This window comes from Mycteria americana, chromosome 9, assembly GCF_035582795.1.
Source record: "Mycteria americana isolate JAX WOST 10 ecotype Jacksonville Zoo and Gardens chromosome 9, USCA_MyAme_1.0, whole genome shotgun sequence".
NCBI lineage: Eukaryota > Metazoa > Chordata > Aves > Ciconiiformes > Ciconiidae > Mycteria > Mycteria americana.
The window spans coordinates 41,299,792-41,325,175 of record NC_134373.1 but is presented as its reverse complement, the minus strand read 5'-3'; the positions used below and the strand labels follow the sequence as shown (position 1 = coordinate 41,325,175).

At 40.4% G+C, this 25,384-nt stretch overlaps 1 long non-coding RNA gene across 26 annotated transcripts in view; it reads left to right on the top strand.

The window, feature by feature from the left end:
* The window catches only part of LOC142414722 (uncharacterized), a 360,090-nt gene that overhangs the window by 77,543 nt on the left and 257,163 nt on the right, over positions 1–25,384 (top strand). For 25 of the 26 annotated variants that reach the window (XR_012777194.1, XR_012777173.1, XR_012777191.1 and 22 more), the window contains one exon: positions 9,473–9,649. The exons of the other annotated variant lie outside the window; for it this stretch is intronic. This is a non-coding gene — a long non-coding RNA (uncharacterized LOC142414722). The remainder of the gene's footprint in view (positions 1–9,472; positions 9,650–25,384) is intronic. 26 annotated transcript variants of the gene reach the window in all.

The window sequence follows — 25,384 nt, the reverse complement described above, 5'->3', positions numbered from 1 at the left end:
AATTTCTTCATTTCTAGTGAGTTTGGTTTTTAAATATCTGCCAACTCTATGAATTCCAACAAGCATTGGCATGAGTAATGAGTCAAATGTTAGAGCAGCATTATTCTTTGACAGTTCTAAAAGGATTATATAACTAGAATTTTAAATAATATTTTTGAAATGTGTAATTTAAAAGGTCCTCGTGTTCTGTAAATGGTTTAATTTTTCATACCATTTAATTGACATTGCAAAAGAATCATTAAGTCAATGATGATTAAACCAGCACTTTTATGGATCAAACTCTCTTTTGGGAGAAATTTAGTCATCATGAAAGAGATCTAGATATATATTTTGAGGACGCTGCAATAGAAGCAGGGACTGAATAGGCTTGTCAATAAATCTCTGCCGTTGGATTTAATCTGGAACCCCCTTCTAGTCAATCCGAGGCCGAGGCACCTCTAGAGTCAACACTGGATGTTGTAGAAAAATTCCCTTGTGCCTTTACAACATGACACTCACTTGAGAAGGAGAGACTTATTTTACCCACGTGGTTTCAGCCCAATTTGAACCAGGTTCTAAAGAAGTGAGAATGTAATTAAGTTATTAAGTGTATTCTCATGTTGATATTAAGCTGCTTAACTTTCTGTATAGTAAACTTCTGTGCTCATTAAAAGCGAGCAATGAAGTTTTGCGTGGTTTTGTGTTGTCAAGTTTCAAACTCTGCATACCTGAGACAGTTGCTGCAGATTTATGTACCTTTTCTTACTTTGTAAGAACTCTTCACTGTATTGCATCAACAGATTTTTTTTTAAACTAAAAATTATAATATAATTTATAATATATTTATAATATAATAACTCATATATAAGGTAGGTCCTGAAATAGGAAAAGAAAGGAATAGTACCTAGAAGTACCAATTCCCCTAAACAGTGGGTACGTTAGAGCATATAGTGAATTTTATTCCTTCTGAAGCTGGCTAGACTACATTATCCCATCCTGTATAAAAGGTATCATTACAGACTCAACTGGATTAGTTTCATCTAAAATCTTGTAGTACATTTAACTGTGGTTGCTGGATATGTCTGGTTTAGTTCATCTGTCAGAGAGTTTCTGTGTAAGATGTGAGCTTTATTGAAAAGAAAATATTTTAAAAATTCCAAGTTATGGGTAACATCAGCAGAGCAAGTTATGTAAAAGAAGCTAATAAAGAGGAGAAATAAAGGAGATCAGAAATGAAGGAATGATAAATACAGAAAAGCAAGTATTAATGTATCAGGTCAGGAACTAGTGTTACTCCAGCAGGGTTGGTGATAACAGGGAATTGAGAGAGGATGGGATTACAATAAAAATGAAACCTGCAAAGTCAGGAATTGCTCAGAGAAAATAAATAATTGGAAGTAGGAGCAGATTGTCTAGGAACAGAATATAATTGATGACCCTGTTTGAAAATTCACTCTACATTTGTATGATGTAGAGTTAATGACCATATTTTCAATTTTATTATATTAAGTTCCCTTAAGTAATATCTCTGTTAGAAAGCATGTTCAGCCTAAACTTAAAAATTCACTAAACTAAAGGTAAAAAATTATCAGAGAGAGGGAAAAAACCCCTCTAGAATATGATTATGAAATATAAATTGGCCAACAAAATAAGCTTCTATATCTAAGTTCTCAAACCTCTCAATGAAACAATTTAGGAAAAGCTTGGGAAAACGTATGCCTTGCGACATTTTTCTGATGATCAGTCAATTTGAATTGTACTGAACATGACTCTGTTCCTTTCCTGAAAGAAAAAAACCTGGGAGCTCCTCCACCCGCATCTCTGTAGCTGAAGGTTTGCCACTAAGTATCGTGGTCATCGATGATAAATTTTCCAGACCTAGCGAAGTTTCTGTAGAACTTGGTAGTTCCCATGCCACATTTGTTCAGCCTGTGTCATTAGCAGTAATAACAAAGAAAAATCACTGGCTCCAAATACACAGACTGTTCCCAGATATACACACAGAAACATATAAATCTGGGCTAAATGTCAGCACTTATAAGGTAAAAAGGCTAATTGCAACTAAAGCAAATTAGTCCTTCCCCTAAAGATAAGGAAACCAGATCCTGTATATCTTTCTCGTCCCCGGCCCCATGTCCCACTTAATCATGTTCCCTAATCCAGATTTCTTCTGAGTTACATTCCCTATTTGCCCTCTTTTCAGGACTTCCCCTAGGTTTCATGCAGCCCTCTCCGCTGTTCCCCTCCCCATTCCTTGGCTGCTCCCGTGGGGGAGGCTGGGGGGTCACAGCCCGCAGAGGCTCCTGCCTGGGGACCTTTCCCGTGGCAGACCCTGCAGGACTTGCCCCTTCCGCGTGGAGCAGTGGGCACTTCAGCAGCCCTTTATAGGTGCAGTAGGATCCTCCCTCACCTTCCTCCTTTTCAACTCATTCATCTGAGCAGAAGTTCAGAAACCACCGTAGGAACTTTCTGCGGCATAAGCAAATTGAGAAACTGTGTCTCATAAGCATAAGGTGTGCCTTTAGTTCAGTGGTTTTGTGTTAGCACCAGAAAACAGATGAAAAGCCCTATACATCAGTGTTTCAGTTATGCTGATTCCGTTAACTTCATTGCTGACTCCACTGTCAGATGCATTTATTTTACGAGCCAGGACTTCTGCCAGTCTTAGTCAAAGCAGAGCTCTTCTGCCCTTCCACGTACACTTTGCAAGAGCAGATCTTTCAGCTGCCTCTTTGCTGATGGTCTGCTGGTGCTGTGCCAAACCGTCTGGGAGGCGTCTTCCTGTTCTACTTATATATGAAGCATCATAGCACTTATGGGAGGCCAAATAAATTTAAATAGTGGATCAATCTACAAAATCTTAATTTGTAACTTAAATTATTTCTTTGGAGGGCAACAGATGAGTCCTTGCTAAAAAGATAGAACTTTTTAAGCCTATTTCCAGGCTGGTACCAACAAGGTAGGGAGACACAACAGTTTGCAGAGCAGGTGAAGGATATGATGTTTCCTGAACAGCTGGGGGCAAGATATTACGTGGGGGATTTTCCTGTATATTGAAAAAGGCCCTTAATGTGATGTTCTGTTTGTAGGGGTTTCTTTGTCACTTGAAAAATCCATAATTTTCCCTGCTGAAGTTTTCCCTCAGCTAACTTTATTCTTTCTTTACAAGAGTTTGTGACTGAAGTACTTCTATTTACTCTCCTGCTAATCCCTACCTTTCCGTGGGGGGCTGGTAAGCCTAACTTTTGAAATGTGGTCTATTTTAACTGTTTCAAGCAAATATAAGGAGCATATAAATGCAGAATATTTTAGTGCCAGAGTAACTGGCAATTATGTCTAAGCTGGACCTCATTCTGGAGCAGCAGGAGCCTCAGGGCAGCAGTATCTTCTAAACGTGGCTCTTGTCTGTCTGTGGTATATGTCTTGCTCTATAATGGTGGTCCTTGAATACAATATTTAATGTATTTATCTGGCAGAATTCCTTGTGCATCCATTGTCCATGTTTTACAGAGACTGAAAGATTCAATAGCTGTGAAGAGCATTTTTAGCAGTGTTAAGATTCAGCCAATGCTTCCCAGCTCTGGAGTCTCATCATGAAACCATGGCTCCTCTCTACGTCCTTATGGGGGTATAAAACCAACGACCCAACCAAAAAACATCTAAAAGACTCCACTGGAAAAACTTGAACAATTCTTTGGAATTGCAGTTGTCCATCTCAGCTTTGGCTACTGCTCTTGTGGAGTATTGCTCTCTTGCAGATGGTGTAAGTATTTATTTGCCCTGTAAAGCTTTTTGAACAACCCAAAATCTTGTACAGCGTGCTGCCATTTTAATCAGATGCGGTGGTTTAAGGAGTCTGCATTGAGGAGATGATCTATTAGCTTCCTCTGCCTTATGTTGTAGCCCCTTACACAGTATAACATCTGGTGGAAACAGCTTATATTAGTCTTATCTTCAGATTGCTTAATGGCTCTCATAATGTGCCTACACGGCCTTACATGAGTGATGCGGGATTTGGGAAAACTTAACCCTGGCTGTTGCTATTACAAGGATGTTAGCGAGTTTTATGTTCTTCTTTTCTTTCCCATTTTAAACTTGTGCTGTATTTTGCTATTAGTAATTTATAATAAATTGCTGTCTTGGAAGTGTTATTAAAAATACAACTAACTTTCTTTTACTTTCCTTTAAGGTCCTGTAATGTCCAAAATACTTTCATTGACTTGGGTGTATGAGATGCTACTGAAAAATCTGACTTTCTTTTTTTCCTTCTTTTTTTGGTATTGTTTTGATATTTTATTTAACAGCTCAAGTTTGTTTCTATTTCTGCTCATCAAATCAGGAAAGCTTTATTTTAGCTCCGTGATGAAAATTCTATCTAAATACTTTTATTTCAGGTTTTTTTGGTAAAATATTTCCTGGAAGAGAAATTTGGAATACAAGCACATATGGCCTGCTTAGGATCTCATTTCAGCGTTGCTCAGAGTACTTACATAAGTAGATAGGGAGAGCAGGATGATAGAAATTTGGTGACCATTGACTTCCTGTCTTGCTGGTGCTGGTACATTAGCCCTTATCAAAGTTGGAAGAGCAGCTACAACATAGCCGTTGTAGGGAGTGGATCAATACCTGGCAAAGCGCCTGAAGGTCAGATAAAGTACTTAGGCAGGCAGTACGCCAGGCTAAAGAGATGTCAAGAAAATCAATTAGATACTAAAGAAAGAGCAGCAAGCTAACTAAAAATCCAATCTTGAAAGGCTCTTTATATTTTGAAGTCAGCTTATTAGTGTTAGCTGTATCTTTATCTCGCTAATAAAATTACGTTTGTTAAGCAATTAAAACCAGACTTGGGTCATACAAGGCTACCACAAAACTGACTGTGAACACCTGTACAGTACTAGATTAGGAATAGCTACAAGTGGTGGAGATTAAATCGAACAGCTTTCAGGGTGCAACATTACGTAACTTGTGATTAATCTGCCCTCCTCCTCCCATATTGATTACTTTACCTATGTGCATTTGGCATATATCTTAGATACTTTCTCCTCTGAGTGGTAATGGAAAGCATAGACTTTGAGTTTGTCTACTGGTGCCAGGTAGTTTACTTAATAAATTATAGCTGTCTGAAGTCAATAAATAGAAGAGAAATTCAGAGGGGTGGGTCGTCCCTTAGCTTTCCTCTTCCCTCTCCAAACCACAGCAGTGGAAAGGAGCGTATGTTTTACCAGGTTAGCAGTCGGGAACACGATTGCTGTGAGTAAGCGTGTTGCAGTAACACCTTTTGGTACCAAAAGGCCCTTGCTCTCAGTGTGGCCAAGTGCAGTGGGGAAGCTGCTCTCCTGCCTGGGCACCATCGCCCTTCTCTGCTCTCCTCTGCAAAAAAGTACCTGAGAGAAGAAATTCACCACACGTTACTACCCGAAAAGAAACTCACGCTATTTGTTCCACACTGAATTTACTGGCAAAAAATCGTAAATTAATTCCTGTCAGCTAATCAAGCTGCCCAAGGCTTGAGCATGTGAAGGTCTATAAGTGTATAAGTATGATGCATCTTTCCCCCAAGCAGCAAGTAGATCGCGCACAGCAGAGCAGGGTCCTTTCATCCTTGTTACGCATCGTGCCATTGCCACGTTGACCGTCTTAGAGGAGATGTGGTGTGCTGGCTTGTGCCCAGTCTTTATCTGATGCCAGTTGTAACCCTCAGACATGGAAGCTGAGGTTGGTTGAAAAGAAGCAAATTCCAGCTAGAACAAAGGTGTGTGTGTTTTTTTGGCAGAGTCCCCAACCATTCATAACCACCTGTATGTTGTCGTAGACTCTGTCACGAGACATCTTTGAGTAAAATTCTGGCCTTGGTGAAGTCACAGACTTCATCAGCTTTTCAGGGATAGAACTTAATCTCTATTGTGTATGACTGAAAATATCAGTTAAGGTAGTTCATCTTGTTGCCGATATTGGTATGTTCACCCATGTACAGCATATTTGATGGCACACTGGTTTTATTAGCATGCGTTTGGGTTGACTGCTAAATACCATTCTTTTCTCAGACAGGAATGGCACTACTTTCCACAAGGCTTTTGTTCGTACTCTCTCTTTTGACTGACCGTTTTGAACTTTGTTAGCCAGATGCTGAAAACATCATGTGGTTTGCATGCCCATATGTGTGTGTATGCGGATGTATATGCATGCACATATGTATCTCCTTCTCCATACATCACTGTGATAAATTCCTAGAACTGAAATAATAATAACTCCTTTTTCGTTTTGACTTTATGTGGAGACACAGAGTTCAATATATATTAATGAAACAACAAAAACTGTCTGTTCATAATTAATAAGATTAATTTATTTTATTCAGAGTCTTACTAGATGACTGAGGAATCAGAATAAGAAAGCAAAATGGGCACAAATAATGACAGCAGAAATTTGGTCTGTCACTGAGGAAAGGGCTCAAGTTCTTTCTTCATTTGGTGCTCATTTTCCTGCTCAGATATATTTTGTGATAACCTCAACCTACAGTTGCAGCACATGCACCAGGCTTTAATTAATTTGAACCTTTTTGTTGCCAGTGATCTCACTAACAAAATATTGTAGGAAATAAGTAGCGTAGGTCTTCTCATACCTACATTTTCTTTCCAAGTCCTTGGTCTCCTTGCCAGGACAAATCCATAACGTTCTTGTCAGTATTCACTAAGATTATTTTTTTACTCAAATCCAGATTTCATTGGCTGGCCTATAAATTAATTCAGTCCCAAAGGATATGAAATCTTTCAGAATTTGAAATGTTGCATTTTGAAATTTCAAAACCAATAAACAAAATCAAGAAATTTCTATGACCGTATGCATTGCCAGTTTTGACCTGCATTGGGCAAAACTTCTCAAATGGCCAAATTTTACCTGTATAAAGAAAAATGTCATTAAATCTTCCCTTCTATCTGCCTCTTCCAAATATCTGTATATTTTCCATAGGACCAGCTTTATCTGATGGAGCTTTATTTTTAGGAAGCTGGTGAGGAGCTCCACATATTTAACATGCATATATACATATATATATGTGTACGTGTTATCTAAAGAGTACTGCAAGTAGCAGACAAAATAGTAGCTTTGAAAAGTGGTGGCGGTGATGTATGCACAGTAAATTAGGAAGATTTGTGTGAAATCCTTTGTACTGTTCTGGAGATCAAATGTAAATCTTTATAGAGAATGAAAGTTACCTATTATGGATATTAAACAGAAGTTAAGCCTTCAGAATGAAATAGGGAGAAGGCAAGTAAACTAAGGATAATAATTTAATTATGAATGTTCCTTTTTTGAACGTTAATAGATACTCATGTCTTATTCAGACTGATTTGTAAACTTGTGTCGAGGATTTTTATAAGTTTCAGGTGACTCTGACGGCTAGAAACATGATATAGTCACTACAGTTTTGATCTCTGCTTCATCCGTAAGCCCTGGGGATTGATACTGGGGCAGGACTACAAGGTCCCACCTTACTGTCCCGTTTCTCTCCAATAAAATGTACTGTCTCCCTGATGGTGGGGAACACATACCGTGTTCCACATCGAGCTGTGCATTCAGCAGCCCAGGCTGCTGGTCTACATACAAATTGGTGATGGTTTAAGTTGCTGTGTCCAAATGAGCTGGAGTGGCCGTTCGGCTGATTCCTCCAGGTGGACACCGATCTCATCTGCGGAGGAGAAAGGCAAATGCCTGAGGTCCTGCAAATCACGCGGTCACGAATTACCAAAACCATTCCATCTTTCAAGTAACATCTAGTTCTCCAGGTGTCTGTCCGTGACTATGGGGTCAGATAATGATCTCCTTAAACTACAGGCTGGGGATTCATTTCTCATATTTTCGCAGCAAAACTGAACAGTGTTTAAATAGTGAAAATGTAAAACTCGTGGAAAACACTCCTTGTTGCCTATGCGTATTTCATGAACGCAATATCACTAAGAAATGTTTATTCTTTTCCGTGTTGTCACTTTCCATAAAGGATATTTTTTTCTCTTTGCAAAGAAAACAGGTATTTTAGGATTCTAAAAATATAACAAAGTGGGAAAGTCTGTTCTGGCATTGACAACCTGATTACATCATCTTAAAGAGAATGCACAGATAACTGGGCTCTAGTCAACTGTTACACTAAAAGTGTAACAACCCTTTCCAACCCTGCCTAGGATTAGTAGCAAGAATTAAAACAGGAGATAGATTACTGCATGTATTTGTGGTTTTCCAACTTCTATAGATGTATTCTGCCAGTAAGTGTTTCAAAGCTAATTCATTTTTTTTCGCAATTCTGTGAATGATTTGGGTGCTTTGACACAAGAATTCGCCAATTAAGAAACAAGCAAGAAGACTTTTAAATAAAACTTACCACATTTGTTCAAGTCATTGAAAAGCAGGAAATTACTGTTGCTCTCCAAAAAGCAGCTGTGTGTATACAGTGACATTTTATTTAATGATTCAAATTATAGCATAAATATACATTGTATTACTTGTTATTCTCATTTGTATTACAATACTGCAAAAGAGCCTTCAGCGTAGATGTCAGCTGTGACAACTGAGGCTTTATACAGGAGCAGTAAGAAACCCAGACCTCAATGACTTAAGAAACATTAACTGTCTTTTAGAATCTGATGCTGAAAGAGTTTTATATGTACTTTTTGAATCCCATCATACTACATGCTGGTCTGCTTCTCACTTGGTGTGATCCTATGTTGTTATTTAATATTAAGGTGAGAAAAGAATGTTTTAAGGAGTCATTAATGTTAAACTTGCAAGAAAAAATGAATACCCCAGCAGCAAAAATAATTGTACGCAATTGAAGTAATGGATCTACTGTAAAGCAGATACACGAGTTATTTAAGGATATACCCTCCTTGCCTTCCAGATACTGTCCAGTGACATTTCTGACATGCATGTGATGTCCTCCAAGCTCAGGTATACGACCCAAAAGGTTGGCACGGTCTCCAGTCACTGGGTTGCAGAGGGACTGGATCTCTGCACAGGAAGTCTTGCTCACATCTCTAACTGCTGCTGTGGTATTGGTGTGGCTTCTCAGATAACCTGCTCTCAAACCACTTTAGTATATTACGGTGTTGCAAACTTGACCACAGGTGAAACTACTGAGGCAGCTCCTACAGCACTCAGCCTTGCTTTATTGAAATGGATGGCGAGCACCTGAGAATTGTGCAACAATTAATTCCCTTGGAAAAAATGTGGCTGGACTAGTTGTAGTGTTTCCTGCTTAGGAAGGTATCTGGAGAAGAGTAGGAAAAGATCCCAATTCAGAAGAAGCAGCAATTCAGCTGGAGGCCCTAGACCCTGCAGAGTGTGTGGTGTGAGCTCCTGAATAGACTGGAAATATAAAAAATAGATGGCTGACATTGTTTGAGTGATGCCTGATGAATAATGAACTGTGAACAGGAACTGTGGCATTAAGGTCATTCTGCATTTTAATTATAGAGGGGATTGTAAACTAATTGTCTGCATTCAGTCTTTCAGGGAGAGTGAGAAGCCTTCTGCCTGGGGAGGCAGCTGACCTTGGCCTCAGCATCGGGCTGGCGCAGGAGGTGGGAGCTGACGGGGCTACTAAAGCCCCCTCGCTCCCCTGGACATCCCTGCTTGATGGATTTCGGAAAGAAAGAAGAAACCTAACAAATCATCAGATAAGGTAGATGCAGACATAATCAGCTTTGTGAGCACGGTGTAGGAGTGGCACTAGAGTCCCAGGGCTGCGGCGTTCCCAGGAGATGGATGCCTGGAGCCGGTCCAGAGAGTGGCGCAGGGTTTGCTGCGAAGAGCTGTAGGGTACAGTGTTGTGGGATCATTGCTTCTCTTTGTGCACATTCTTGAGGCCTTGGTTGCACTGTAAGTTTGTAACTGTTCCCCTTTTGGGTTTAGATTTTAAACTGTTCAGTTGATTTATGTACCTAGAGGGCTCCGAAGTGTACCTTGCCCTCTGTGCCTCTGTGAGGTGTAAGCCAAATCCTGTGGCTGGCATGGGAACCCTGGCTTAAAAGCAGAGAGGACAGTCTAGAGCATTTGCTCTCTGCACTAGTGCGGATACTCTCACAAGATAATTCGTTTCTTCAAAGCCAGGCAGCAGCTCAGTTTAAAACCATTTATATGAAAATAGATTCTCCAGGAAAGAGAATATACTGCTATTGCACTTTTATAATACAGTGATACTTTGTGCTCTTGCAAGTGAGCTCCGATGCCCGGTGCCAATTGCTGTTTGAACTGAGTGTAAGCAAGTTTGGTAAGGATAAAGAAGTAGAAGAAAGGAACGAATACATGCATAATATTTGTCCTAACTTCGTTACAATTTTGAGAACTCCAGCTATGTTCAGTGCATTAAGAATAATTAAATATACTTATCCTGCCCTTAAGAGCAGTTTATTTTGCTGACAGTTGCTTCTTACATGATGACATTGCAGACAATACCTGAGCAAAAAAGTGCTTTTTTATTTTTTTCATTTTTACAAGACCAGTACTGGTTATATTTAATATAGGGCAATATATGGTAACGCTATTAAATGAATAACTTTCTTGAAATGGATATTTAAGATGGACACATGCTGGAAAGCTGGACCATGGGCACAGAAATTGACTAATTGATTTAAGGGCATCTTATTGTGGGTGTTGGTCTCTTCTCCCAAGTAACTAGAGATAGGATGAGAGGAAATGGCCTCAAGTTGAATCAGGAGAGGTTTAGATTGGATATTAGGAAAGATTTCTTCACTGAAAGGGTGGTCAAGCATTGGAACAGGCTGCTCAGAGAGGTGGTGGAGTCACCATCCCTGGAAGAGTTCAAAAAACACGTAGACGTGGCACTTTGGGACATGGTTTAGTGGGCATGGAGGTGTTGGGGTGATGGTTGGACTAGATGATCTTAGAGGTCTTTTCCAACCTTAATGATTCTATGATTCTATGATTTATTTAGTTTTAAGAGCTAAGGTGTTTTATACTTTGGTTCTGTAAGCTTTTGAACTTTTTCGGCTGCATATTCTAAATGCAGAAGAAATCTCTTGCCTATCTTTTAATCTGGAAACCTCAAAGGTGTTACTTGTAGTTAATTTTCCAGCACAGAGAAACTCAGTCATGTGAAGGAAAATGACACCAATTTTATTCAGTCCATCAGCACTGGTAATACACTTGTAGAGAACCGTCTGCATTGATGAGATAGTATTTATGTACAACAACATGTAAATCAAACCATTTTTTCCTGAATCACCACTTGGGGAACGTTGTGCTTTTTAGGGGTATTTGTGATTTTTTTTTTTTTTTGTTGCTGTTCTAGGAGAGGTAAGATAAGGACCGGTCTGTAATATTGGAAAACTAGAAGGGCACATCAGCTTTGTTTTAAAATGCTTAGTTGGTTGGGGATTCAGTGTACACGTGAAAACAATCTGAATTATCGTGTCTTGAAGATGGGCAAGGAAATGATTAAGTGACTCTATTTCTATGCAGATTGGGGCCACGTAATTAAATACGTACTTACAGACAAAAGCAGAAATGAAATTGCTTCCTCAGGTCAGAAAAAAATAATAGGAAAGAATATAAAATGGTATGAATAAAGAAATAAATGGGAGCAATAAATGGCCAGTCAATAGGGTGTTTTTGAATTAGAGAAGGTCAAGCTAACACGATCTTTTGTTCTATTTTTAGTTTTTCTGAGACTGCAGGTTAGGCTGAAAAAGATAATGTAATAAACCTAAACTTAAATAAAATACTTGAAGTGAGTCTTATTTGAAATGTTGATTAAGAAATATAAATCATTATCTGGCACACGTTGAGCTGGCTAACTGTCTGGCTTCAAAGGGCAGCTTAAACAGATAGTAACTGAGAAGTAAGTTTCTGGTAGAGAGACTTCTAGGTTGGTTCTAGATCCACTGCTGTTTCATGTTTCTATCAATGACCTAGAAGGAAACAAGAAATCATTACTGATTGTATAGTGATGCATATAGAGAGATAAATAGATAGATTCGGAGATATTCTATGTCAAAGCATGTATCGTGGTCTCACACGCGTATGATAGAGAGAATGGGGGAGTAAGGCGCAGTGAAGAGCCCACGTCATTGACTTAGAGTGTGTCCAGTTTGGGTTCCCCAGTCCGGGACAGACACTGACGTGCTGGAGCAAGTCCAGCGAAGGCCACCAAGCTGGATGGGGGCTGGAGCACGGGACGCACGTGGAGATGCTGAGAGGGCTGGGTCGTGCAGCCGGGAGGGCAGCGAAGGCCGAGGACAGATCTTACAGCTGCCTGCAGAGAGCAACGGAGCAGCTTGGTCTAACCAGACCTGCCTGGAGCAGGAGGTTGGACCAGAAGCCTCCAGAGGCCCGTTCCAACCTCAGTGATTCGGTGATTTGTGTTTGGCCCTAACATGAACTCTCTGACCGTGTGGTTTCAGTCCTAGTATTCACTATCCTTATTCACAAGAGTTCAGAAGAGCTAAGACCATCACTAAAATGCTGGCAAATGGCTTTATAGAGAAAGTATATATTCTCTTTTTGTGGAGAATATGATGTATTGGTCTTATCAAACTAAAAATTATGCAATGACCTCATCTATAATAAACTGTGTAGTGTATAAAACATTATTTAGCAGGCAAAGGTATAGTGAGATCCAGGACTAGAAGCTGAAACTAGACTAACTTGACTGTGTGTAAGGTGCACTTTTACAAATGCATGTGATTAATCATTATTCTTAAGGTCTATGGGTGCAATGCCACATTACTTTTGATTTTTATCTAACTGCTGTCTGCTTTTAAAGCAGTAGATCTGCTTGTGTTCCCAGACCTCTTGGTGACCGAGAACGGCTATATCAAATTAAATATAATATGAAGCTTTGCTCTCAGTTATACCGGAAGTTAAGCTAAAGGAGTACTGTGCTCTCCATTGCACATCTGTAAACCTCCCTTCTTCACTGTGTTGCAAAAGGCTTTTGCAGTCACATTCTTGCTGCGCTCAGGCAGTCGTCGGAGTTCCCCAAAGAGTTTTTAATGGATCAGCCGGAGAGGTGCAGTTTTGTGGAAACCAGTAATCCAGATGGAAAGATCAGGGGACAACACTACAATAAATTATGGATAAATGAACATTTGCCCGAATTACCTAAAAGGCAGCTAATGAAACTAAGATGCCTTCTGTCTGGGAACGGGTCTGAATGTGTTCTGTGTTTTAAAAAGGCTACGTTTGGTTTTTCCAATATGTAAGCACTACCTGCTTTTCTGGGAAGCTGGGCTGTTAGGACCATCTTGGGTATGTCCTGCGTCCCTTACTGTCCTTCTGCGTGTAGCTGCGTGCATTGGCTGCGATGCCCGACGGGACTGTCCTGCCCCCTCGCCCAGCTATTCCTGTTCTTTATCTACCTTACTCCTCATTCTCATTCCTCTTTGATTTATATATATTAACAGTTTATTTTTTAAATAGAAGTGCAGAACTCGGGACTTAGGTGGGGAGAAAATTTTCTTTTATCCTAGTTTCCCCTCCTTGGTAACAGTGCTGAGTAAACACTATTTTGTGATCGGTTATTTGCTGGGCATCCCCCTCCGATACAAAGAGTAGACATGCGTCTGGCTGGCTGTGCGCTTGTCTGAAAGCTTCTTCTTTGAATACATGTGATTAATTCAGCTGCTCTCGTACGCTTGCTTTTCTTCTGGATCATTTGATATATTATGTAAACTGCTTACTAAGATATCACGTAGTCTGAAGCTTGCATTGTTTCACGGAGAACACTGACAGTCCCGCTGAATTTATAGCCCTGATTGCCAGACGAATGCTGAGGCTTGTTTCGATTGTAATTCAACGTACTGCCTACATCCCTCTGGTTAGAGTGTACGGCAGGGAAACTGTTTATGTTGTAGAATTACTTTCTGACATTGATGCATGAGGAAATTATTCCACAAAACCTGAAAAATACAGTGCATGCTGCAAGAAATTCAGTGAACTAACCAGGATAAGGGTAACCTTCCAGACCGGCCAAAATTATGGAAGTCTTTCCAGGGATTTGTGTCATCCAAAGGCAATTGTGTGGCGCTCTGCAAAGATTCCTGCAGGACAGTCACACTTGAAATTCCTGCAGATTAGCCTATCATCAAGTCATCAGGATACTGCTATTTGAATAAACACAGCTGTTGTTTTCCAAGAAATATGGCAAAGAGCAGCAAGGAAAAAAGGGACAATTAGTGTTGCTAAATGCCAAGAAACTCAAGCTGGCCTAGTTCTATTTACGAGAGTTTGGCCTTCTGGAAAGCCCTTTTGCAACACTGTGATTTAACAGAAAAGAAAAAAAAAACCCTACCTATCCTATATCAGAGTTTCATTCATGTTTTTATAAATTGAATATGATATGGTAATAATTTCCTGGTTTGTTTTGTTTTGTTTTTTTAACTTACTAAAATATTTCAGTTTCTCACAGCTCCTATTTCTGCTCCTGTTCTGATCTACATTTTAACCAAAAAAGGAACATTAATGCCAAAATACTTGACTCCAGTTTGCTTCTCTCACTGTCTTCCATTATGTCTTCTGCCTTGTTCTGAGTTGAGCTCAGACCTGGGAGAGAACTAATCATTTGATTATTAAATTTTCATCAGCGTGCATCACAGCAGTTTAATCTGTTTTGTCCTCAATTCCTCAGAATATGGAGGTCGTATTGTATTTTCTGTTGTCTCACAGTAACCAGCAGCTGTGCAGATGCCCATCGCACCCTGGACTGAGCATGCATTAGTGTTCCTGAGACTGCAGAGAAATGGGTAGTTTAAAGCCACCTAGTCTGAATTTCCCATCCTCTGATCTTGTGCCAAGGAGAGTTCAGCCAGAAAAAATCTCAGAAACCAGAAGCAAGTATGTATATAAAATCTGTTTGGGAACCTTGTGAGTTAGGCCTAAGCATACAGATATGATGGGAAAGAAATGAATTAGACTTTGTGCTTCAGATGGATTTATTTTTATAACAACTTCTCCTAACTTCTTAGTCCATAGTAAAGAGAAACTTGATTATTTTGGAAATAAAAATGTCCCTCCAGCATTCTTTGTTCTTGATGATGTAAAGATCCAGAGAAAAATTAAGTAGGACTAGGATATTTCTTCAAAAAAATCCCCAGGTTACACTTCCATAGCATCTCACTGCAAAAAATCTTCAAGCTCTATAAAAAAATGTAGTTAAAGGCTTCTTTTTTGAGTTTTGGCTTCTACAGCACATTTTTCCCTAAAAATACCGCAGCATATTGTTTGTTAGTGCAGCCAGTAGACCAATAAAGGACTTGTCTTCAACATGGAATGTTATGGCTTAAATGATCTGTTCTTTCCTGGCTGCCTTGAGGAACCACTCTGCTACCGGCTCACGTAGGCTTGCTGAAGTCCCAATTTTTGACATCGAAGGGCCTTGGTTTCATCTTGGTAGTTCAAAACATGTCCTACTAAGTGTCAACTTTTGTACAACAGGAAAGCTGACTCTTGGGCAACACTCCAGCCTTCCTCTTTTAAGCACTTCTTCCTACCAAGTACCTTATGCAGCCTTTAGGCTAGGGAAGCTCTCCCCTAATATTTTGCAAATGTCATGATAGCTGATAGTGGAGTCTGGGCAGCTGCGTCTGGACTGCATATGATCTTTCATGGGCTTTCTGAATAGGAGAGGCTGGGTTCAGAGACTTGAGATAGTGGGGAAAGAGATTAATTTGAAAAACAGAGGAAATAGAAGAGTCTTGATGTCATTAAAGGAAGAAAGTGGAGAGAAAATGAGAGAATAATCGCATAATATACTTATGGACAGTGTGGTGGTCTCATGACAAGGTGTCAACATAGACTCTGAGACAGAATTTGGGCAACTGGGACAAGTTAATTTCCTCTGCGTCACTGTGAGGTGTCTCATCTCATACAATTCAGCACTTTATTTATACCCCCATTTTGGCAATGTACGTAGAGCAATTTCCTTAGTAGTTAGAGTATTTTATATCCAAACTGGAAATCATGCTGATATCTCTATTCGTTATGGGAAAAACAATGCAAAAATGTAGTATTAGACCTAGAAAAGAGACCTAAGAAGTTACTTGCAGTAACGAATGTCAGAATTCACAGTGATGGAAGAAGTGTAACAGGCTTCTAAAAAAGCGCTTAGCAAAGGCCTAGGCTGGCTATCCAAAACCATGGTAAAATTGCCTTAGGAGACAGTTATACCACCTGAGAACTTTTGGAAGATACCACCTGAACTATAGACAGAGTTCAGAAGCTTTTAACAATATTTAAAAACTCAAGCCTGAGAAGCATTGCTTTTTTTATTTTGCTTATATTGCTTATTTGCTTTATTTGAAGTGCTTAGGGACATGGTGTAGCGGTGGTCTTGGTAGTGTTAGGTTTACGGTTGGACTCGACGATCTTAAAGGTCTTTTCCAACCTATACGATTCTGTGATTCTGTGATTTGTGGGCCTAAGGTGGTCTAAGCTGTTAGTGGCTTTGCCACAGACCACAGTTCGATGTTCAATTTGCTAAGTAATTAATAAAGGGCCCCTTTTGGGGAACAGCTGTGTCCTAGTCCTGCATGTACTGAAAAGAAGAGGAATTGAATTATTTTCTTTGGACATTACTCAATTGACCTTCCACTGAATAGTCTATCTCTTGCTTTTGCTTTTAAGCTTATTAATACAAATTTCCAACTTCTTCATTCCTGCTAACGTCAGAAAGTGCAGAATAAAAATGTATATGTGTATTTGATTGCAGACAATCTGGCAAACTTTATTCCAAGTAAGAATGGGAAATCTGATAAAATGAATGATTCATCCTCCGCTGTAGCCAAAGGTAGCGTCTTTGTTACGTATTCATTTGTATCGCTTCAGGTGTAATGTCATACACTCTGGCACTGTCAACCTCTGGAGAGAAGTCCTGGTTGTGAAGTGAAATGGAAATTCCTGGGAAATCTTTTCATATTTCTTTTCTGTCACTGTACATTGTGGAGCCACATGTTGATGTCGGTCCACACTTTTCTATCTTAATAACAGCAGGAACCAGAGTTTGTAAATATTGTTGCAAGACTGAAAAAACAGAGAACATGGAAGTTAATTTATTAATTTTTTGTAAAAAAGCAGCACTAGCGTGTATGAAATTACAGAGTTAGTAAATATGAGCAAAAGCTACCTCTGATGTGATTTTTGTGCGGAATTACCAGGTGAGAATGGCTAAAAAAGGTCTTTTTATTTGGCACGTGTATTTTTTAATGGAACGTGATGTAATGTTCTTGCTGAATACCACTGTGGGATCAACTATTTGGATGCAGCTGCTTATATTTTGGGTTTGCAGCACATAACTTACATGTTGAGAGAATACATGGCTGCTCAGGCGTGGCAGTGGAAATACTGTAGCCTTGTCTGCCAGCTACGTCCAGCCTACTCCTGCACTGTCCCCTGTCAGCGCTTACGGTGCTTGTGGCATTTCCGCTGCTGCAAGGATTTATCGTGGCACGGCACGGTGCTCAGCCCTGTGGCGCCTGGCATATGATGTTCAGCAGCACGGTCAGCCCACGCGTGTCTGGAGGCCCCTGTTACGACTTCTTCTGACCATCACAGTCTTGCAGGAATTGGGTACACGTGGTATTCCAGCTTTTAATTTCCCTACTGCCTGATACTTGACTGTGCACAGGAGCGTGTCTCCATCTGAACCTGTATGGCGGGGATCTGTGCTTCATGCTTACCATGCACTTTGGGCCATATAATCTTAAATGGAGCCTGCGAGTCCTAATACAAACCACAAAATAAAGAGTAATAGCATTAAGTTAAGAGAGGTAAGAATAACAAAATACATTTTGAAAATATTTTTGAAAATAAGATAAGTGGTATACACTGAGGTAGAGGGAGCCAATTTTGTAAGTCTAGGCTCCAACAGTAATGATGTGATTTAGATTAATTGAAGTGTTTTATTGCTTTGAATTGAAAACAGCATTTTTATAGGCTAGACAGCAGGTGCAGAATATCTCAAAAGCAAAGATCCAGTTTTCCTGAATGCTTACTAAGTAATGAAAATGGGAAAGGAAAACAAGACAGAAAATTCACTACACAAAGTGAATTTTTTTCTAAATCGAATGTCTTATCCTCCCCCTCATCTTACTTGAAGCATTCACAGGTCTCTAGGGAGCATATTTTTATCATGATTCACTGTGCACCCTAAAGATTCAGATCCAGGTCTGATCTTTGTATAATGTGCCATTTCGAAGCAGTCAGTTGTGCGGATGAGATTTATTAGGGGCTCTAGAGTACCTAATTGTAGAGGCAAGTGCTAAGCACCATGATGCAGCACTAACACAGAGCAATTGCTCCAGAGAACCAAAATGTACGATGAGTCCTGTTTATCATTAGCCTGTACAGCAGTATTGCTAAGTATGTTGTTCTATCTTCAAAATAAAAAGAGAGTTTATGAATGAGGCACTTAAATGTGCGGCAGCTGCCCTCCTGAAAGTACATCATTATTAGTTTGCAGCAAGAGTGCTCAGCTTTCTACTGAAAGTTGCTGTTTGTTAATTCTGTAAGTGTGCGGTGATAGGAGTCCATCGTGGATACGCTTTATGCCGCTTGGCACCGAAAGTGCTTTCTTCCGAATTTAGCCAAGAATTGTTCACCCTGACGTTATTAAATGCTAAAAGGTACACATTTACAGTCTCTTTCTTCGGATGATCGTAAGTATGTGGTGCTGTGCGGTCTGAAACAGCATTTTGGTTTGTCAAAGGCAAAGAGAACATAAGCTGATGGAGTGCTGTGTGGTGAGTTGTAGGTTCCCCATATGCTTGGCTTGGGAAGAATATGGCTTTATCAATATACTGCCTCTAAGATCCCTTCAGGGAATATATTTAGAAGTACATACCATGTCGGAGCAGGATAGGCTGTTCTGCAGTAAGCAGAGGGCTCCCAGGGATCTTCTGGAACAGGCTGGAGGAAGGCAGGGAAAGCTCTGGGCTGTGCTAGTGGTGGGGGCAGCGGCACACCGGACGGAGGTCAGGCTTTCCAGGGTCGCTCTTCATCTGTGAAATTCAGCATCGCCCGATGTTACCCAAGGTGACTGGTTTTCTTGCTCCCTCAAGAAGTGTTCATTTTGTTTCAATAAACGAAACAGCAAATGCTTCTTGTTTTACAGGAATTTGCATTTGGAGATGCAAATTCATCATTAGAAACAAAGGGAAGAAGCATCTGGGCTTTATTTTGGCAGCAGAAACTACAGAGGGACGTAAAGAGAGGGGAAACAAGCCTAAATATAAACAAATATTTGATATTTTAAATAACAACGTGATTTCAGGAGCTGACTAACCAATTAGCTTCCTTTATTTTCCTTGCCATTAATTTCCAGGTTGGCTTTATATATTTGATAAGGAGAGAAATCGTTTATCTTGGAGGCAGGAATCAGTCTGAAAGAGCCAGGCAGGAATATTAAGAATGGCTGGCTCAGCTAAGATGTCTAGACCTTTTTGCGTCCGGTAATTGCACTGACTGCTGAGCAGGCAGCTGCCTGTCCTGTGCTTCAGCTGCCATGGCTGCGGCAAGGGCCAACAGCTGCCAGAGCCCTCCTCTTTCTGTGGAGGTTTCTACCTGTTCCCGGGAACGTGTAGAGGAGGCACAATGGCCCTGTATATACATTGCATTTAAACGCAAATAGAAAAATTAACATCAACGTGCGTTTTGCACAAGAGAAAAGGTGGTCAGATGTTGGCCAAGGATTCTGATCACTTGATTCCATTTCTGCCGTTGCCATAGATTTCCTGTCTGGCTTTACGCAAACCATTTTAGGTTTTCAAACTCACGTGTCCAATGAAAGGTTTGGGTGCTTCCTATGTCTGAAAATCCATCGATCGGGGGTTTAATTTCTCTTTGTTATACAGAAGCAGATACTTCTCTGCCATTCACTGGTACCATCCATCTGCGCCAACAGATGGAGCGTGTAGAGTCAGGTGAGCCGCACCAGCGCAAGCCTGACTCCAGGTGCACAACCCTCAACGTAAGTAGATCCTGACAGTGGGGTAAAAAGGTTTTCCATTTTTATTTCTTTGCTTTTAATGAGGTTTACAAGAAGGCAGATATTTCCCAATAGTTCAGTGTCTTTGTGAAAAGACAGCTGGGAAAGGGCAAGCAACCTCTCTTATTTTAGTGTTTATTGCATAAGATAAGCACAGGAAGCAAAGAGAGATATCTGAAGAGGAGAGATTTATCCCACACAACACTGCCAACGACGCACAGTCTGGTAAGGGCACACAGGGCTCGCTTGTTCCTTCCGTACTATAGATAGGTTCTCCTATCTATAATGAGAGAATTAGGTAATTTTGAATAGTTTTAGGTATAAAGTATGAAGGATTGTTTAGTGTAGGTGATTACTGGAATGGCTGGAAAACTAGGTTTCATTTAGTTGTGACACTCTGAAAAATTTGTTATATGAATGATTGAAGTCTCTGTCGTCATTTGTTTTCCTCATAACCCTGTCCTTATGCTAGTCCTATTTACATTTTTAATGTGCTTATTCGGGTAGCAGCAGAGTGAGAGCGGGTCTCATTCAAGGCAGGTTTTTTTTTCTTTCTCCTGTTTGTAATTTTCTGGTGTTACAGATCAGGTTGTAGTTGTTGGCAGTGATGCATGCAGAGAGGCAGAAGACCCAGATTTTTGTTTAGCATTTTTCAAAGAAGAAAAATATGTTTGGCATTTTAATTTTCTTAAAACATTCTATAATTTGTTACATCTTGCTCATTCATAATGTAAAGCTAAGGAGAGATTGATACCATATAAATAGTTTCTGAAGGCTCATGGGTGAGGAGTGCTTGTGGAGTATTAGAGACTGTAATGTTTAGGTGATGATAGAGCGATCAGGAGTGTTCAGGAAGGTCCGTTACATGCCAGGAATTTAGAACATGAAAAATTTTGTATTTGATGGAGCAGACTTTTTGCTGGCGTAAATTGCCATACTTCATTGACTACAGCATTTTGTACTGGCTGGAAACCCACTGCAGTATGTTGCACTTAGTTTTGTAGCCCTATAAATGCCAGACTATTCCGAGTTAGGTAAAGGAAGCGATCCCTGCTATGAGGTTGTCTAACTTCTGTTTTTATTTAAGCTATGTTATAAAGAGATTGATAAAAGGCAGTTGGAGGATTGGAGAGGAGGCAAGTGGAATAGGAGAAAAGTGCTGTAGCAGTTAGGTAAACCCCATTCTGATGTATTCATCTGCCCAGAAATGAAAATATTTAATCTGAGGGTAGATGACGGGACATCCAAGTCCCTTGAAAGCAGTACAAGATGAATTACGGACAGGAGAAAGGAAAAGCAGTGGGACTCTAGTTTTGCTTCTTTATTTCTTCCCCTGTCTTCACCTTATAAGTGAATATAATTTTTCCAAATACATATTGCAAAGTAGACCTCCCAAGTGAAAAGCTCACCGTATGTTTTTAATGCCTTAGTAATGCCTTCTCTGTACTGCTTTTCCCGTGGATCTGAGAGTGCTTATAAAGTAATCGTCACAAAGATCTGCGTGAGGCGGGGAAGAATCATCTCCACTTGACAGATGGGGACTCTGAGGCACAGATGGGGTTTCATGACTTGAGCAGAGAGGCAAAAGCCACGCGCGGCGACATTGCCGAACCTAGAACATCTCGTCTCTCCCAGATCCTTCCCAGGCCTGAGCCGACACCGCAGTTACACGTGTTAGGGCAAAGCTAAGTCAGGAAAACGATGAAGTAATGCCTGTGGCTGTTGCTGATCCTCAGTGCTTCTGTGTGATTTCCGCTAGCAAGTGTGCAACTTCAGCGGGGCTGTGTCGGAGGGAGGAGGGTGGCAGGGGATAAGGAGCTGACAAGACACCTTCAACGTTAGACAAATTTTTACCTTTTTTGTGCTAGAATTCTGCTCCTCTAGTGGAAGAACATCAGATGCTGAAATGTGTTTTATTCTCGTACAGAGTAAAGGAGTGTCTGTCATCCTGCCTGGTAGTTCTCAAGTCTCCAGGAGGAGAAGGTGGTTGGAAATGAGGCAGGTTTCCTTCAGAAACCCTCCTGGGTTCTGGCTGTACTTGGCAAAAATTGAACCTTGTCTGTGAAATGTTCTGATTTAGTGGAAGTGGCAAATTTCCTGAATTTCAGCTTTTTGTCTATTAAATGTGGAGAGCGATACCTTCCTACCACACGGTGTACTGTGAGAAAAAACGCACGAAAGGCTCTGAGAATCTCAGAAACTGAAGTAATAGGGAAAGAGGGGGCCAGCGCCCCGGCTATTTTAAGCAGGCTATATCTATGGCAAGTGTTTAAAGGTAGATAAACCACTTCTATCATTCATTAGCCAACAAAATTTCCAGCAGGCTTAAGAACCATAACTGGTGGCAAAAGGCAAACATCTACTGAGCACACAGTCTCCAAGAAACCCAGGCAATTACATTGTCATTTGTGATTCTTGTCCTTTAACATATTTCCTTGTGGAGGTCAGGTCAGGCTTCCTTGTCGAAATTCTTACTGATGGGAGAATTCATTGGTAAACGGATCCGTGGGAGGGAATGGTGTCTTGAGCAATTCATTCATCAGTGAGTGTTCGCCATGTAATGGACAGAGGTCTTCCCCGTGAGTGATTACCATTTCATCTGCTTCACTTCCTAGGAGGTATGTTTGTATATGCATTCAGGAATTGATTTATTTTTTTTTAATACGTTCGTGTAAGAAACACATGCATTACGTTGACTAATAGCGGTTCTGTATCATTTTACAAAACAAATGAGAAATAGTATGCTTTGGAACTAGATTTAGCATGTCAGAATTGAGAGCTCATTTTATATTTGAGTTTCAAGATATTATTAAACTTTGCATTGCTGTGAATTATGTATCAGTCAGCACATTATCAAAATAGCAGCATCTTGAAATACTTATTGAACAAACATGAAAGTAGCTTCTTAGATTACGTATGAAGCATCTTTACCCAGCAAAGAAAAATACAAGCTTTCTATTTTTTGTGTAATAAAGGGCAAACAGACGCAATAAATAGCTGCTTTTGGGAAATGTGATATAATATTCATGAAAGTCAGCATTCTTGGGGAAAAAATTTTAAAAAAAAAAGAAAAAAGAGAAAGTCTAAAAACTCAGGACACAACAGCATAAACTTCTATCGAGGCTATTTGTGATACAATAAAGAAATTCAGGTTTTGTCAATCCCAGGTAGGTTTTTTTGTGGCTGAAGGATCTCAGGAAGCTAAGATTCACCAAGTGCTTTGGGAAATGCTCCGAGTTCATTAAATGAGGCGGTGATGAAATCAAAGAAAAGATTATTTTTTTTTATAAAACACATTTTTAATGATTTTCATTCAGTATTTTAAACATTTTTCCTAATCTTCTTTGGTACATTTTGGTTGCAAGGACCTTATTTGGTACTCTGTGAAGATAATGGGATAATCTAATACTAAACAAAATGGTAACAGCATGAAGTCATACCTCAGTGAGCACTCAGCTGAGTCCTAATGCTGTCATAATTTCTTAATGTTCGTTTTATTACAATAACCTACAAGTTACCCTGAAGGAGGCCCCTGTTTGCTGAGGACTGTGCAAACACAGAGTAATAAATGTTCCCTGTCATGCAAAAACATATGGCTTATGGGGATGAGGCAGTGGAAGGGTGGAGTGAAGAATGAGGAGGCAACAGTGAGATGGTTTTTTGTGTGCTTGGGGGACAAGAGGTCCTAGCTCATTAATGAAGGTATCGGTTAAGTAGAAGGAAAAGAGCAGTCCATGAAGGGCAGACAGGAGGGAAGGAAGAAGGACCCTTCTCTTCTGGTGCTGCCACAGGACACGACATCATCTGGGGTCCTTGCACTGTTCACTAATGCCATGTAAGAGAAGGAAAGAGAGGGCATCCTCCTCTCTTGAGGAGGATATGGGTGGTCTTCTCCGTGACGCTCCAGGAGATGCCTATTTCAGTCCCTTTCTTCACTCTGTCCCTTTTCTGAAGTGACGAATTGATTAAATTTACTTATAAGTGCTATTATTAAAAGCAACAATTTATCCTAGTTGCAATGCAGCTTGCTGCTCTAAGTGCAGTTTCACTACAGAATATTACTCAGTCACTGATTGTTTAAATTATCTCTTTCGGAAAATAGGTGACTGCGATCGGACATGCAGTTCTCGGGATGTACTGCTGCATACAGATCTCTAGGCCTTTTTTCCAAAGCAATGGTCTGAAGGGCTTACCAGTGCCAATACGCTCGCAGGCATCGTTAGCCCTTGTAGGTCGCTGGGGTAGCGGCGCCAGCCCTGCTGCGTTGGGTGCAGGCTTAAACTACTCTGTAATCTGTGAAAATCTTCTGGCAGAGCGTAGGCATCCCTGAGTTCCCTGGCAGTGTTAGGGAGCCTGTCCAAGGGAGGGTAGCTTTGTCACTGTAATTATATCTAAGCTTAGCCTTTGCAAAACAAAGTGATGTCAGGACCAGTCCGTCATGCTTTTCCAGTAGAAGTAAATACAAGAGACTTCCCTTCCTGCATTTTACATGGTGGAATATGCTTGAAAAAACCCTTGTTTTTAATGATTATTATGGATGCTTGTTCTAAGTAATGCTACAAAGGGCACCTGTTTCTGGTATCGCTCCTGCCAATGAAATGTACACCAACCCTGGTCAGTAGATGTCAACAGACTTGTTTCAGTGGTAAAACCACTGTAAACCACTGGAGACAGTAAATAATCTTATAATCTGATTTTATCTCACCTCCATATTTATATTATAGCCCTCATTTTGTATTTGCAGGAAGCAGTGCTAACAACAACTTTGGGGAGCGTGACAGTATATGCTAACAACAAATGCCTAAAAAAATTCCTTCAGCTAATTGTTGACCTGTGGCTTTTCCAGTGTAAGTAGCCTTACAGGCACTGAACAAAATGTAGACAAAGCCATGCTGTCATTTGGTGTAAACTGATCCGATGGTACTAAAGCATTTGGAGCTGTGCTGATTTATTGTAGCAGCTGAGGATCTGGAAATCGTAATTCTTAATGTTTTTAATAATTTATAACATTACTCTGACCGGCAGGAACAAACTAGTATATACGAGTGTCTTAGGCAGATGCTTTCATCTCCGGGGAAGCATAAGGGAGGCTCCTGGCAGGTGAGGAGCCCCAGTGCCCTGGGATCCTGGGGGGCCCTGCCAGCTCCGCGGCCCTGGGATGGGAGCAGCTGGACAGACCTATGGAGGCGGCTACTCACACTCCAGTTGGGCTACCCCAGATACCCACACGGCGGTGAATATGTCCCAGTACACGTGTAATAAAAATATCACTGAATTTGCATGAAACCTTTCAATACTCTTGGGTTAGTCCTGGCTTGCTCATCTCCGCCGCTATTTTGCCTCCATAAGAGGCACAAATGTTCCATCCGCTGCATTTGAAAGTGACTGATAGATCCATTGACTTTGATCCAAAAGCAA